At 42.1% G+C, this 13,827-nt stretch overlaps 1 protein-coding gene across 1 annotated transcript in view; it reads left to right on the forward strand.

Annotated features, from left to right (window-relative positions):
- The first annotated feature begins 654 nt into the window (after window positions 1-654).
- Window positions 655-13,827, forward strand: part of NPY (neuropeptide Y) — a 33,344-nt gene continuing 20,171 nt past the window's right edge. The window contains exon 1 of the mRNA XM_078150872.1: window positions 655-738. The gene's annotated coding sequence lies outside the window, so the exon portion shown is untranslated. The remainder of the gene's footprint in view (window positions 739-13,827) is intronic.

Raw genomic sequence — 13,827 nt, forward strand, 5'->3', positions numbered from 1 at the left:
CAGATTTGAATTCAGGAAGAGGAGTTTTCCTGACTCCAGGACTGGCCTCTATCCACTTTGCAATTATTCAAATATGCCTCAAGCCCGATTGCAGTGCATGCTCTACTCACAGTCTTAAATCTAATAGCTAGAATATTTAATTGATACAAAGTAGCAAAGTAAATTTTAAGAGAAATTTAAGCATTATAACAATTCTCAGCCAGTCTTACAAACAAATGAATCTTTCTGGAAAACTGGTACAAGGATGAGAAAGCTGCTTCCTGTTTGGGCAGACAGTGGTTCAGCATCTTCCTGTCAGCCTCGTTCCTGTTGCCTTCATGGAGATCTTAGGTGGGGTCATTTGCTTCGCTTGCTCCCATGTTGTCAAGGTTCTATGTATACTGTTTGGCTTGAGAATATCATTGCTTACTTGCTGAGGAAAGCACTTTTCATTATCCCCACCCTAGTCTGACCATTCCCCAGCTGTGTCCTCTCTGCCCCCAAAACTCTTGAACCAGCTGCTTCCTTTTTAGACCTTGTGACTCTCAGAAGATTCCCACCATCACCAATCAAAGTTTTGTCTTCATGACTCAAGCACTATGTATCCCGACACATAGCCTTCTAAGACAGGACTTGCTGAAATTGTTCTCATTGAGTGATGCTCTTTGGGCTCCAAGCAGCAGGAGAAATGAAGTCCTGGAGATTTCTCTCCTCAGCAGTGCCTACTGCAAACAAATAAGTTATGAAGAGACAAGGAAGGTAAGGCATACTCTATACAAAAAGGAGAAGTTGATCATATTTCCGAACTATTTTTTGTTCTTCCAGGCATTTATTACATGGCTGTGATATTCCAGTATTATGCTAGGAACAGGATATACAAAGACAAGACAAGGAAAAAGGAGATAATCTCTGCCTTCAAGGAACATGAGGGTTGAATCAATTGTCAGTAGTTGTCATTGAGGTTTGCTTTCACTTTCTCACCTCCCACTCATTTCTCACCCTCTTGCATACTCACTTCCAGTGTCATCATGTGATGGAAGCTGCTTTCTCTAAGGTTAGAGCTGATCTCTTGACTGAAGTCAGGTGGGATACTCACTACCATTCCCCAAGTGGTGCCATTCAGAGAAGTTCATGATGAGAGCAAGAGCTCTTTGGAAGGTGCCATGATGGGCGTATCGTTCATGTGGAGGCTGAAAAAGAAAGGCTGACATCCCTTGCTCTGGATTCAGAACCACTGTTAACCCTTGAACTTGAAATAAATCAATGATGATGAAATCTATCACATAGAAAAAGCCATTGAGATGAAGGAGGCAAATGAATGGGAATGAATGGATAAAACAAAAGTCTCTAAAAAGCTTTCCTTAGTATGGTAAAAAAAAAAAAAAAGGACAATATGGAGGGGCTTGAGGATGTTTCCCAAACTTGGCTCTCCATTTCTCCCCTCCATGCCTTTCCACTCTCTGTCCCTCCTGCATGGAGTGCACACCCTCCTCATTTCTGCCTCATCGAATTCTTAGCATCCTCCAAGTCTCAGCTTTGGTTACTGTCTCCTGTGGGAAGCCTTGTTCTTAGCTAGCTCCTGCCCTTAAAATGAGCGTGTATGTACTTATCTGTGTATGGGTTGTATCACTCTCGCCCCCTCCCCTCACCACTGCATAGAAAGTAAATTCTTTGAGATGGGGACTATTTTCAATTTTGCTTTTGTATCTCCAGTACCTAATACAGTGCCTTGCATGTAGTAAGCACTTAATAAATGCTTACTAGATTTAATTTAATTGGCAATCACAAAAAGTTGAACCTGTTTCAAGAGGATGAGTGGGAAATAGGAAAGAATGTGTTTTAAAGGGTACAGAAGTTCAAGTATTCAGCTTTTGGCTTTGTTATCTGTTTCTTAGAAACATTTTAAGCACTGGTTTTCCCAGTGTGGTGAAAGATCCCATGGTACTCACTGATTTTCTTGCTTTATTGGTGAGTCTGGGATATTCAGTTCTGGATTAGCGCAATGCAACAGCCTCAAATCCCTGACATGTCACGTCTTTTATATTGGGATCAAGGAAAAGCCGATTGTACAAATTGTGGGTTAGCGGGCTGCAGTGCTGTTATTAATCCTCTTCTGTATGCCTGATTCTTTATGCCTCAGCCAATGCTTAGCTGTGGCAAGAGCTTGAGCAAAAAGCAAGCTCAGATTCAGTTGCTCTGTGACGGAAGGTATGCTGGTGGATGAGGAAGAACTGCATCTCTTGATCACCTGTGCCTAGAAAGGTTATGCCCAGTTCATCTTCATCAGTGCAGGGGACGACAGGGATGTTTCCTGAAAAACGATTTCATCACGGTGGATGCAGAATCTATGAAAAGACAAAGCTCTGTGACTCAGTTCTAGCGCCAGGAGATCAAATGGGCACTTGCTGCCTCTGCCCTGAACTCTGACATTCAAAGGGAAGGGCTCATTTCTTTTCCCATCTAAGACTATCTCTTCTCAGTCTGGAGACGTTTCTTTCCTGAAGGACTTTCTTTTGTGGGAATAAGCTAAAGCCTGATTTTCTGATCCCCTCCACAAGCACAAAGTTAACCTTTATAGGACTATTTCGGTTCTGAACATCAGTGATCTGTGCCTATAATCATGAAAACTGACATTGACATGCATCTTAATGTTTGCAAGGTACTTTATCCATGCAATCTTATTTGATCTTCAAAATGACCCAGAGAGATTATATGCTATCTTGTTCCATTTTACTGAAGAAGAAACTGAGGCTGAGAGGTTAAAAGTGACTTGTCCAGAATTGCATAGCAAAATGAGTGTCTGAAGCAAGATTTGAATCCAGGTGTCTCCTGACTCCAAATCTAGCACTCGATCCACTGTTATTTTTGTTCAGTTATTAAGTTATGTCCGACTCTTTGTGACCCTGTGGATCATGTCCATGTGGTTTTCTTGAATGATTTGCCATTTCCTTCTCCATGGCATCTACTAAACCACTGAGAATATAGCACTGAGAGCTTGACAGGCCCTTAGTGAGCAGATGGACCTCAACTTTTTTTTTAATTGAATGAACAGGCCTAAAGATGGGAAATGATCTGCCCTAAATGATCCAGGTAATATATAGCAGGGCCAGGATGCAAACCAAAACCATGGAGTCCAAATCCAATACTCTTTTCCTTGTGCTATTACTATTATTTTGTACTTGTATCTGTTGTATATATGCTTCTATGTGTATAGGGACAGCTCGATGGTGCAGTGGATAGAATGTTGGGCCTCGAGTCGGGAAGACTCATCTTCCTGAGCTCAAATCTGGCCTCAGACACTTACTAGCTGTGTGACCCTGGGCAAGTCACTTCACCCTGTTTGTCTCAGTTTCTTCATCTGTGAAATGAGCTAGAGAAGGAAATGCAAACTGCTCCTGTATCTGCCAAGAAAACCCCAAAAAGTTTTGCTTTGCCTTTGTATCCCCAGTGACTGGTGCAGAGTAAGTATTTGGTAAATGCTTGTTAATTGATTGATTGTGTCCTGAGGTGATTCTATCTTGTTGGGAACGAAGTAAGGCAACATTTTTTTAAAAATGTGATCACTAACTTCTTGCCAGGATGAAAGAGACAGACAGAGAGAGAAAGAGGAAGAGAGAGAAGAGAGACAGAGAGACAAAGAGAGACAGAGAGACAGAGAGAGACACAAAAAGAGACAGAGAGAGAGGAGAGAGACAGAGAGAGAGGCAGAGAGAGAAAGAGGAATAGAGAGAAGAGAGAGATAGAGACAGAAAGAGACAGAGACAGAGAGACAGAGAGAAAGAGGGAGAGAGACAGAGACAGAGAAAGAGAGAAAGGAGAAAGAGGGACAGAGAGAAGAGAAAAGAAGAGAGAGAAGAGAAGAGAGAGACAGAGAGAGAGAGACAGAGAGAGAAAGAGAAAGAGAGAAGAGAGACAGAGAGACAAAGAGACAGAGAGAGGAGAGAGACAAAGAGACAGAGAGAGAAAGAGGAAGAGAGAGAGACAGAGACAGAGAGAGGAGAGAGACACACAGAGACAGAAAGAGAAGAGAGACAGAGAGACAGAGAGAGACACAAAAAGAGACAGAGAGAGAGAAAGAAGGAGAGAGACAGAGAAAGAGGGACAGAGAGAGAGAGAAGAGAAAAGAAGAGATAAGAGAAGAGAGAGACAGAGAGAGAAAGAGGAAGAGAGAAAAGAGAGACAGACAGAGAGAGGAGAGAGACACAGAGAGAGACAGAGAGAGAAACAGGAAGAGAGAGAAGAGAGAGAGATAGAGACAGAGAGAAAGAGACAGAGACAGAGAGACAGAGAGAAAGAGGGAGAGAGACAGAGAGAGAAGAGAGACAGAGAAAGAGAGAAAGGAGAGAGAGGGACAGAGAGAGAGAAGAGAGAGAAGAGAAGAGAGAGACAAAGAGAGAGAAAGAGGGAGAGAGAGAAGAGAGACAGAGAAGAGAGACAGAGACAGGGAGAGAGAGAGACAGACAGAGAGAGACAGAAAGACAGAGAGAGACTTAGATTTTGAGGGAAGGAAGGCCCTACAAAACTGATGGGGCCTTACTTAGAATCACAGAGGGAAACTGAGCCCCCAAATGGGGAAGTGATTGGCCCAAGGACTAAGCAATAGATAAGATCTGAGCCTATATTCTTCTGCTGTAAATCTAGCACACTTTACTTTCTCCCACTCTAGTGTTTAGATAGAGGCAGAAATGAAGCCACAGCCTTCCTAACAATCCCCATGCAGTCTCCTCTGGGCTTTGTAAGTTCAGTGCTTGAATGGAAATGTCTCTAAAGAAGTTTCCTTTCCTGTCCCCTGGAGCTGGACAGGGCCCTCACCAGTAATTATTTAATCATTTTTCTTCTAAAATTCTCTAAGCCTTTCCTCTGTCTCTGGTAGAGTGGAGGGCTCCCTTGACTGACTTGACAGGAATCACGCAGCACTTTCCCCCAGGCTCTCATTCCCTTACACACTCTCTCTCTTTCTCCTTCTCTCTCTCTCTCTCTCTCTCTCTCTCTCTCTCTCTCTCTCTCTCTCTCTCTCTCTCTCTCTCTCTCTCATACATAAATACAACAGGACAGAAATTCTAAAATGATGCAATCATTTTTCACTCAATTTCAAAGGAGGCTAAGTGTATTAGGGAAGAGTCATATTGCAGTTGCTTATGGAGTAACTGGGGAATTTGTGAGAACACATTTAGGCGCTGCGAGTCAGTGCCAGTTAGGGCTCCATTAATGGCCTGTGTGGCCTTGAACAAAATCCCTTCCTCTCTCTGTGCCTCCTTTTCCTCATCTGTAAAAAGGGAGACTTGGCCTCAGTTGCCTCTGAGGTCCCTTCCAGCTCCAAATCTCCTGACTCCAAGGCTACTCACCTTCTTGCCCTCCTGCCTCTCTATTCATGAGATGATTTCTTGTCTTTTTTTTTTCTTTTCATTATAAGGAATGTTTTTTGAGAATATTTAGGGTTTCAACTCTAATCATCAGAGAAACAAGTAGGATTTCAGAGTCTGACCTGTCTTTTCCTGTTCTTATTTCCTGAGTTGGGGTGCTGTGTTGAAAGTGAGTTTTATATGGCTTTATTGATGAAAATCCCTAGCATAATTTGGAGAGACTTTGGGACTAGCAATAGAAACCAGGAGTCAAACATGGTGACTTAGAGATATCTGCCGACTCAGAGGCTGTGAATGTCCCTGGCTCTGCTCCAGCTCTGCCTGTCCATACGCAAGGCCAGTAATGGGACCCCAGACAAAAGAGGAAGGAGGCATCAGTCAGGGAAGTGCTTTCTAATCCTCCTCAGCTACACACACATGCTATTAGGGTGGTTCTCAGGAGCTCATCTTATGCAATTGAGTTCAGATAGAAATGGTCCTGAGACAAGTTTTAGTTCTTTTACATTGGATGTTCAGTGGAGCATTTGCACATTTGGATAAAACGCCTGTTTCTTGTAGCTGAATAAAAATATTAGAATGTAAGCTCGTCTTTTGTAGGTTCACTGAAGGCATCTTTGGGATGTCTCCAGTAGCAGTGAGGATGACAGGGATGGGATGGACCTCTTCCTACTCCCACACAGTTTTGATTTCTTCTGCCTGGTTTCTGTATTTTGAAAGCTTTTCATTCTATGTAGGTTGGAGATTTTGCATACTGAGTATGCAAACATATTAAAATATTCTCAAATTTTAATTATTAGTATCATTATCATTAATCAGAAACTTGATAGGGGCTAGCCTAGACAAAATGAAGAGAAAAATGAAATAGTCTGTGCCTTCGAGGAGCTTATGTTCTGCTGGGACAGATAGCTGATCAATTTGACTACAATAGTTTGCATAAAGTGGATCCATGTATAGTGAGAGAATTATTGTGCCCATATTCTTGGGAATACTAAGAACAATTAAAATTGGAAGTACCACCTTAAGCCTTGTTAATCATGCCCATCTGTAGATCACTGTTACAACTAATTCCCAATTTGTCTCAATTACTTTTTCAATTATTTCCATACCATGAATTGCAAAATTAATCGTTACTTACCTGAGACACTTTGTATTGCTTGAACCAGGTGCTCAAATTTCTGATTCTCGTTTGGCTTCACCTTTGGGTTAAAGGCTCCCTCATGTCATAAAGGGCCTGAGTTCACTTTAAGGACCTATCATTTCTATGGCTTTTTGGGTATGGGGCCTGGAAATGTCAGTGTCTGACATAACTCCAGGGCTGGCCATCAGCTCTCTCTACAAGCAGTCAGGCTCATACATGTTCAAAGCATAGAACAGTTTTACTTATTCAGTGAATGGCAAAGAACTCACATCTGAGCCACAGAGAGTCAAGAGGTAGGTCCTTGAGGCAGCTAGGTGGCACAGTGGGTAGAGCACTGGAGTCAGGAGGACCTGAGTTCAAATCTGTGTGACTGTGGGAAAGTCGCTTAACCCCAATTGCCTCACCAAAAAAAAAAAGTTAGGTCCTTTCTCCTCTTGATAGCTACCCTGCCCCTGTATTGTCCCTGTGATCTTACAGTACCATCCTAAATATCACCCAGAAAGAGTGAAGCTCATTTCTCTATGGAACTGCTCTGCACTACACTGTTTTTTCACTGGCAGCACTCCTCCTGCTGCTGCTGTCCCATTGGTCCCTCCTGTTGTTCTTCTTTGTTCCCCTCAGGTATCCTGGGGTCTTTTCCCCCCTCATTGTCTTCAGCTCTGTTTCCCTATAACCTACTATTTGACTCTCCACCAGTATATGATCGTTTCTCGGAGGATTTCTTCTTGAGCAGCTGGCTAGGAAATTGTCACTATGTCAAGTACCTGTGGAAAATGGATAGATGTGCCCTGTTTGGGTTTCCGAAGACAGAAATTTGCAAAGATGCAATTTTAGGCCTGATGTCAGGGGGAAGAATCCTAAAAACTAGAGTTATCCCAACACTGAATGGGTTAACTGAGGAGGTAAGGTTCTCCTCTTCACTAGAAATTGACAAACAGAGATTGGACGACCCCTTTTTGTATATATTATAGTAGCAATTACTTTTTTTTTTGGTTTTAAGTTGAATTATGGAGCCACTGTGGTCCCTTTCAACTGTAAGACTATGCTATTCTATCAGTCTATGATTAGCCCAGGGCCTCAGATGAGGGTTAATAACTCATGGCTCCAGGGACCAAAGTATCCTTCTTTGCCACAGAGGGTCTCCCCAGGTGACTGCAGGAATATTTCTGGAGTTGGCAATTAGGGCTCTACTATCAGTAAGCTTATAGTGGGTTTACCCCCTGCCTCCTCCAGCACTGGGGCCAAATGCCTCTTTTTCACAAGATCGGGGCTCTGGGATTCAGAGAGATGTTCCTGCCCTTTCATCTGTCCATCTTCCTATGCAAATGTCCCAGATTCCTTCTCAAAATTTTCCAGAAGGGAAGAGGGGGAGAGAGTGGGGCTGGTGGATGCCAGTAGCTGTTTCCAGAATAAGCACCTGGGGCTGATGCTGGACTAGGGCTAATACCTTGCTACACTGCTCTATCTAACTATTCTGATGAATAATTTTTTAAAAAATTGTTCTCAAGAAAAATATGAATCTGGTTGTACATATATAACCTATGTCAAATTGCTTAATGTCTTAGGGAGGAAGGAGGGGAAAAAGGGAGAGAGGGAGAAAATTTGAAACTTAAAATTTTACCAAAAAAGAATATTAAAAATTATCTTTACATGTAATTGGAAAAAATATTTTTAAAAAACTTGAATCCCAGCAATGCCTTAGTTTCCAATGTTCATTTTAATATAGTGTGGGGATTTTCCTTCACCAAAATCCTCCTCTAATCCTTCAATATGGTACCAAGATGACCCTGAATTCTAGAAGGCAGCAAGGCCAGCCAAAAAAAACTCATGTCTCTTCCCTTTCCTCTCTCTCACTTGCCAAGGTTTTCCTAAAACAAAGTAAATGTCCATTCTGTAAGTCTAATTGTGTCATCCTACCCACTCCCCAGCAAGCTCCAGTGGTTCTTTATTGACTCTGGGTCAAAAATAAACTCCTTTTTTCCTGCATTGAAGACTTCCCAAGTGGTCCCCTTGGGCCTGTTCAGTACCTCGCACATTTCGCCCTTCTCCCATTCTGTAGAACTGTGTGGCTAGATCACAGCCCATCTTTCAACCCTGCCTAGCGCCAAAACTGGGGCTCCCCTCCCTCTTCACTTTACTTCTGGAAGTTCCTAGTCTCCAAGACTCAGAACAGGTGCCAATTTCTCCATGAAGCCTTCCCTGATTGGCCCCTCCCAGAACCACCTTGTATTCATATTATATATATTAGTCATATACTTATATTGATATGTGCTGTCTCTCCCATTCAAATGTAGGGTCTTGGAGGGCAGAGACTAATTCCCTTTTGTTTTCATATCTCCAGGCCTTATTGATTGATCATCTGAGGAAAAGATTAGAAAAGTTTGGAAAAGCTCATTGGTGAAATACCAGTATCTTTAAGCATGGGACTGTAGGTTTTAGATGTATTTTTAAAAATCACATGAAAAGCCCCCCACTGTTGCTTAATAGAGAAAGCTGCATTTTTTTTCATGAGGATTATAGGGAAGAAAGACATTTCTTTTTGTAGGGTGTTCATGGGATCATACAATTGAAAAGAGTTCCTAGGTTCATAAGCTAGTAAACTTTTGACCAGAGGGTTCATTCAGCCTCATTACCTCATCTTACAGAAAATGAAATGGAGTGAAAGTGGCTTACTTCCCCTCAGTTATGAAGTTCAGTCAAGACCATGATGGGTCATTTAGCTCATCCCTCTGACATCAAATAGAACAGACCCTAAACCTTCCCATGCAGATAAGGAGGTGAGTCTACCAACTCTTTGGGAATCTGTCTCAAGCAGTGAATATAGAGCTAGACTTGGAGCCAGAAAGACCTGGGTTCAAATTCTGCCATGGACACTAATTACAGGATAATTAGAATTAGTCATTCTTCAATTATCTGCATCCATAAAATGGGGATAGTAATACCCTGGGTATCCTACCACACTGGATTAACTGGGAGTGTCTGTGTATGCATAACACACATACATGTGTATGTGCATATATTTACACATATACACACATACAAACATGTGTGTGCATATATATTTATACATACATAAAAATAAACTGATATAGTATATATGACATGTGTTTTATATATGTATGTATATGCATATACACATACATACATATTTACACACACATGTGCTTTTCAAAACTGCCATGGTGGTAGTAATAAGTAGTAGGAGTAACATTAATTTTACTATTATCCTTGTACTTCTGAAATCACAATAGGCAGTTGCCTATTTTGCATAAATACCACTCTCTGTCTCCAGTGTTTAGTAATCTTTACAGTAAAGATATTCTGAATAAGTCTGGACCATTTGGTTTCTTTGTTTGGGAACAGAGAGCTACTGAATTTTATTCAATACTCAGATGAGCTCCAGGCAGACAGCTAATAACTAATCACGTCCTTTCTACTTTTTTAGTAAAGAAATGATTGTGGTGTGTGGGGTGCTGTAGCTGGAGCCAGAAGACTTGAGTTAAGCGCTGGCTTTGTCACTCTCTAGTTTGTGTGACCTTGGGTAAATCACTGCAACTCTGAACCTCAGCTGCCCCTGTCTTACTGTGGGGATGAGAACACTAATAGCCCATAGGGCTATTAGGAAGAAAGAGGGTTATTGTGAAAATCAATTGTAATTGTGGATAGGAAGTGCTTTACAAGCCTATGACGATGATGGATAGATTACTGTATGTAAGATTATAATTCTCGATGCTCCTCCTGGCATCTCATTCTGAGCATTTGCTCTGCTCTGGGCAGACATTAAATATCTCCTGCAAAATTACAGTAGACTTTTTGTTCCTGGGTTTTACTCTCCCCCACTGTCCCCCACCGTCATCAATTACCTGTCAGTTTCCTCAATCCTGTCTCTGTGATGCTGCCAAGAAGAGGCAGAGATGTTCTCGGTAATTACCTGGAATTTGATGTTAAGATGGCTCTCACGCAGCCACTTTTATTTTCTTGCCTGTGTTACAGTGATGATATCCCCAGAGGCCCCCGGGCTGGAGCAAAAGGCACGTCTGTAATGGTGCATAGTGCCTCTGCCAGGAATCTTTTCTACATTTGTTAACCACTTAAACCAGCCATGTGCAGATGTGGGGGCGGTGTGATGATTGCGAGCCTGAAAGGAGCTATGGAAAACTCAAGGGGGTATCAGAGCTAGATCTGCAGAGATCATTTAGTGCAACCCCCGGTGTCCATGAATTTCTTTTTAGTCTTTTGACAACTGCATTTCAATTTAATTGGTTATCTTTTGTGATCCTATGTATTTTATTTCATGAATTTAAAAGAAAAATTTGAGATGGGCACCACAGGATTCCCAATTGCCAAAGGGGCTCATGATGCAAAAAAAGTTAGAAACCCTCTTGCCTAAGCCGTCTTGGTTGTACTGGTAGTCCCCCTGGCTCGAGGAATGCCAAGATCCCCAAGGGATGCTAAGTACAGCAGTGAGAAGTAGCTAGATTGGGACTTCTTGTCCTTGTGAAGGAACGCATGGGATGATGAAACTTAAATGAGGTCTGTAGGCAAGGGGGCATTTGCAGGGACATTTGGTTCAAGTTCAGCCCAGGCTGGGTGATGAGCCTAAAGCTCTGAGGGTAAGGATGCTAGGAGAGTCACACTTTGGGGGGAGGTGGGTTAATTCACACCTATGATTTCATTAATGCAACAGAACTCTCAGGGAGGAAATTCCTTCTCCTAACTCCAGGGTGCACCTGGGTTACAAGTTACAAGCTCAGGGAGTTTGCTGGGCCCCGAGAGCTAATCCCTTGCCCAAGGCCACACATCAGCTAGAGGGCTTGAACTCAGGTATTCCTGACTTCTTTAGATTCAAGAGACTCTTAAGAAGAAAAAACATGGCTAGCAGTGGGGCCAAGCCTAAGGGCAGTCTAATACAGGAGCCTGAGAGACTCCTTTGGAAACACCAGCAGTCTGGTTGGAGCAATGCAGAGTGGGGGAGAGTGAATGCTATGCATGGGTCAGGGCCCGGGTGAAGTCACTGCGACTCTTCGAAACAAGAGCTACTGAAAACATCGTAAGTGGCTTAAAAAAAGACAGAGCACAGCATCCCACTGTGCGTTTATTGTTTATTATTTTAAAAATGTGATTTGCTAGAGAAAAATTCTCCTTTAAAACTTCCCTAACAATGGGATCCCATCATCCATGCCTATGATTAAAACCGGGCAAAAAATTCTTGAAGACGTAGCAATAATTTTAATAGGTGATCCACTGATTACCAGTCTCAAGCAGGGAAGTGTGCTCACCGGGGGCATTTGCCAGCATTGTGTCGGAGGTCTAACATAAGAGTCCAAAGGGCAGAAGGATTCTCTATAGATTGTGAGGGTCTCCAGATGGTCCTGTTTGCAGATGACATTGTACTGCCTTCGTCAATCCCTGGAGCATTTCAGATCCTGTTAAATGAAATCCACAATCCCTCTGAAGAGTTTGGCAGTGCTGTCCACGTAGGAAAAACCAAGAGCATCTAGTGTTCAAATTATGACATGGAGTTGGATGAAGGCGTGAAAGAGCCTCACAATTATGTTCAAATTGAATTTGAAAGAAGCTAATTGTTACATCCTTGGTTCAGGTCCACCCTTTTATATTCTCTACTCTTTGGGAAATTCCCCTCTTGGGCCCTTCCTGCCAGGAACTTCTTTCCTATTTAAGATCCAGTGGCTAGTGGTTCTCAGGCTCCTAAAGCTGAGCACCAGGAAACTTCAGAGAGATGGAGAGGTTGCTCAGGAGAAAATGAAAAAAAAAATCCCGAAGACTGATCTGTTACCTTTGTTTGTAAACAGAAGGAAATATTCCCTCGAGGAGCTTGAAGAAAACAATAGGTGGAAAGTAACATGTCATTGTCATTTAATTTTGTAATTGAGAGCCTCATCTACTATTTTGCAAGGGGAAATGTGTACTGGGTTTAAATCTGGCTAGCAGCCATATTCAAATGCTGTGAGCTAACTTATGTAATTCTCAACTGAACTGGGAATCACATTAGGATATCAGCCTTTTCCCTCTTGCTTCCACCTCTCCCCTGGAAGCTCATTTTGAGGTTTGTCAAACTGACACCACCCACTGTGTGTTTACTATTCGTGCATTTTTATTACTGAGGTTTTTCATTGTTTTACTGAAAGATGGGAATGTTTTCATTTCCATCAGAATTATTAGCAGTAATTCTCTACAAAAGGAAGCTAGTATAAAGATGATCATACTGCCTTTTGAGTGTTTTCCTGACAAGTTTTCCTAACATTAAGATGAGAAGAGATATTTGAACAAAGACCCAATTTTACCAAATGGGCAAAGACCATGGACATTGCATTAAGAGGGGGATTTTTCATAATGGAAATAAAATGAAAGCATTTGACTAGTTAACCTGTTAGAAAAGAAGCTTGTAGCTGTGTGTTTCCGTAACCCTAGACAGAGAAATATCAAAAGGTTTCATAGTTGCCTCTTTTATCGGGAAGATGGGGAGAGGAAACATAGCTACCATACACCGGCAATGGATAGGGTTTAGAGCAAGTTGGCAGGTGCCAACTTCTTTTTGACGCTGTGTTGACCTCTGGGATAACTGACCCCACTGAGTGGCTGTCATCAACTTCATTCATCTGTCCCAATATGGAATGGGCCGTCTGAGGAAGTGACGGCTTCCCCCTCAAGAGCTGCTTAAGCACAGTCTGGATGGCCACTGGCTGGAAAGGCTGAAGAGGATGTTCTAATTCAAGAATGAGTTAAACTAGATGGCCTCCAAGGTCCCTTCCTAATCAGATTCTGTCATACCATAAAACCTGCAGATTACCTGCAAACAGTGGGGAAAATTTAAAAAGAGGTCACTGTGACGTATTTTGAAAAAATGTTCTTGCTAATTGCACAATAGGGTTGTTATTGTTATTTTGGTTGGTTTTCAAACTTGGAAAAATTATTTAGGATAGTTGAATCTCTCCCATTTAAAGCCTTTTGCTTTATTAGTTAGTCAATAAGCGTTTATTAAGCATCTGTTGTGTGCTGAGCATGCAGAATAATAGGAAAGTAAATAAATAGAAAAACCCACAATTTTCTTTCACCTGGCTCCTGGGGTCTATACAGACCAGTAACCAAATGAATGAATCCTCAGTTTCTCCTATTTGTCTAGAATACATTGCTATTCACCTCTGGAGATGAGCGACCATTTCCATGCCTGCCTCCTTACTCAGATGCTCGTCAAGAGGAAAGTCGATAGAGCTGGGCTTGGAGTCAAGAGAGGCTTGGATTCGAATCCTGCCTCAATTCATCCTAGCAGTGTAACAATGGGGAAACCACTTGACCTCATTAACTTCCAGTTTTTTCACGATAATA

This window comes from Phascolarctos cinereus, unplaced genomic scaffold, assembly GCF_003287225.1.
Source record: "Phascolarctos cinereus isolate Bilbo 61053 unplaced genomic scaffold, phaCin_HiC Scaffold_1;HRSCAF=81, whole genome shotgun sequence".
Lineage (NCBI taxonomy): Eukaryota > Metazoa > Chordata > Mammalia > Diprotodontia > Phascolarctidae > Phascolarctos > Phascolarctos cinereus.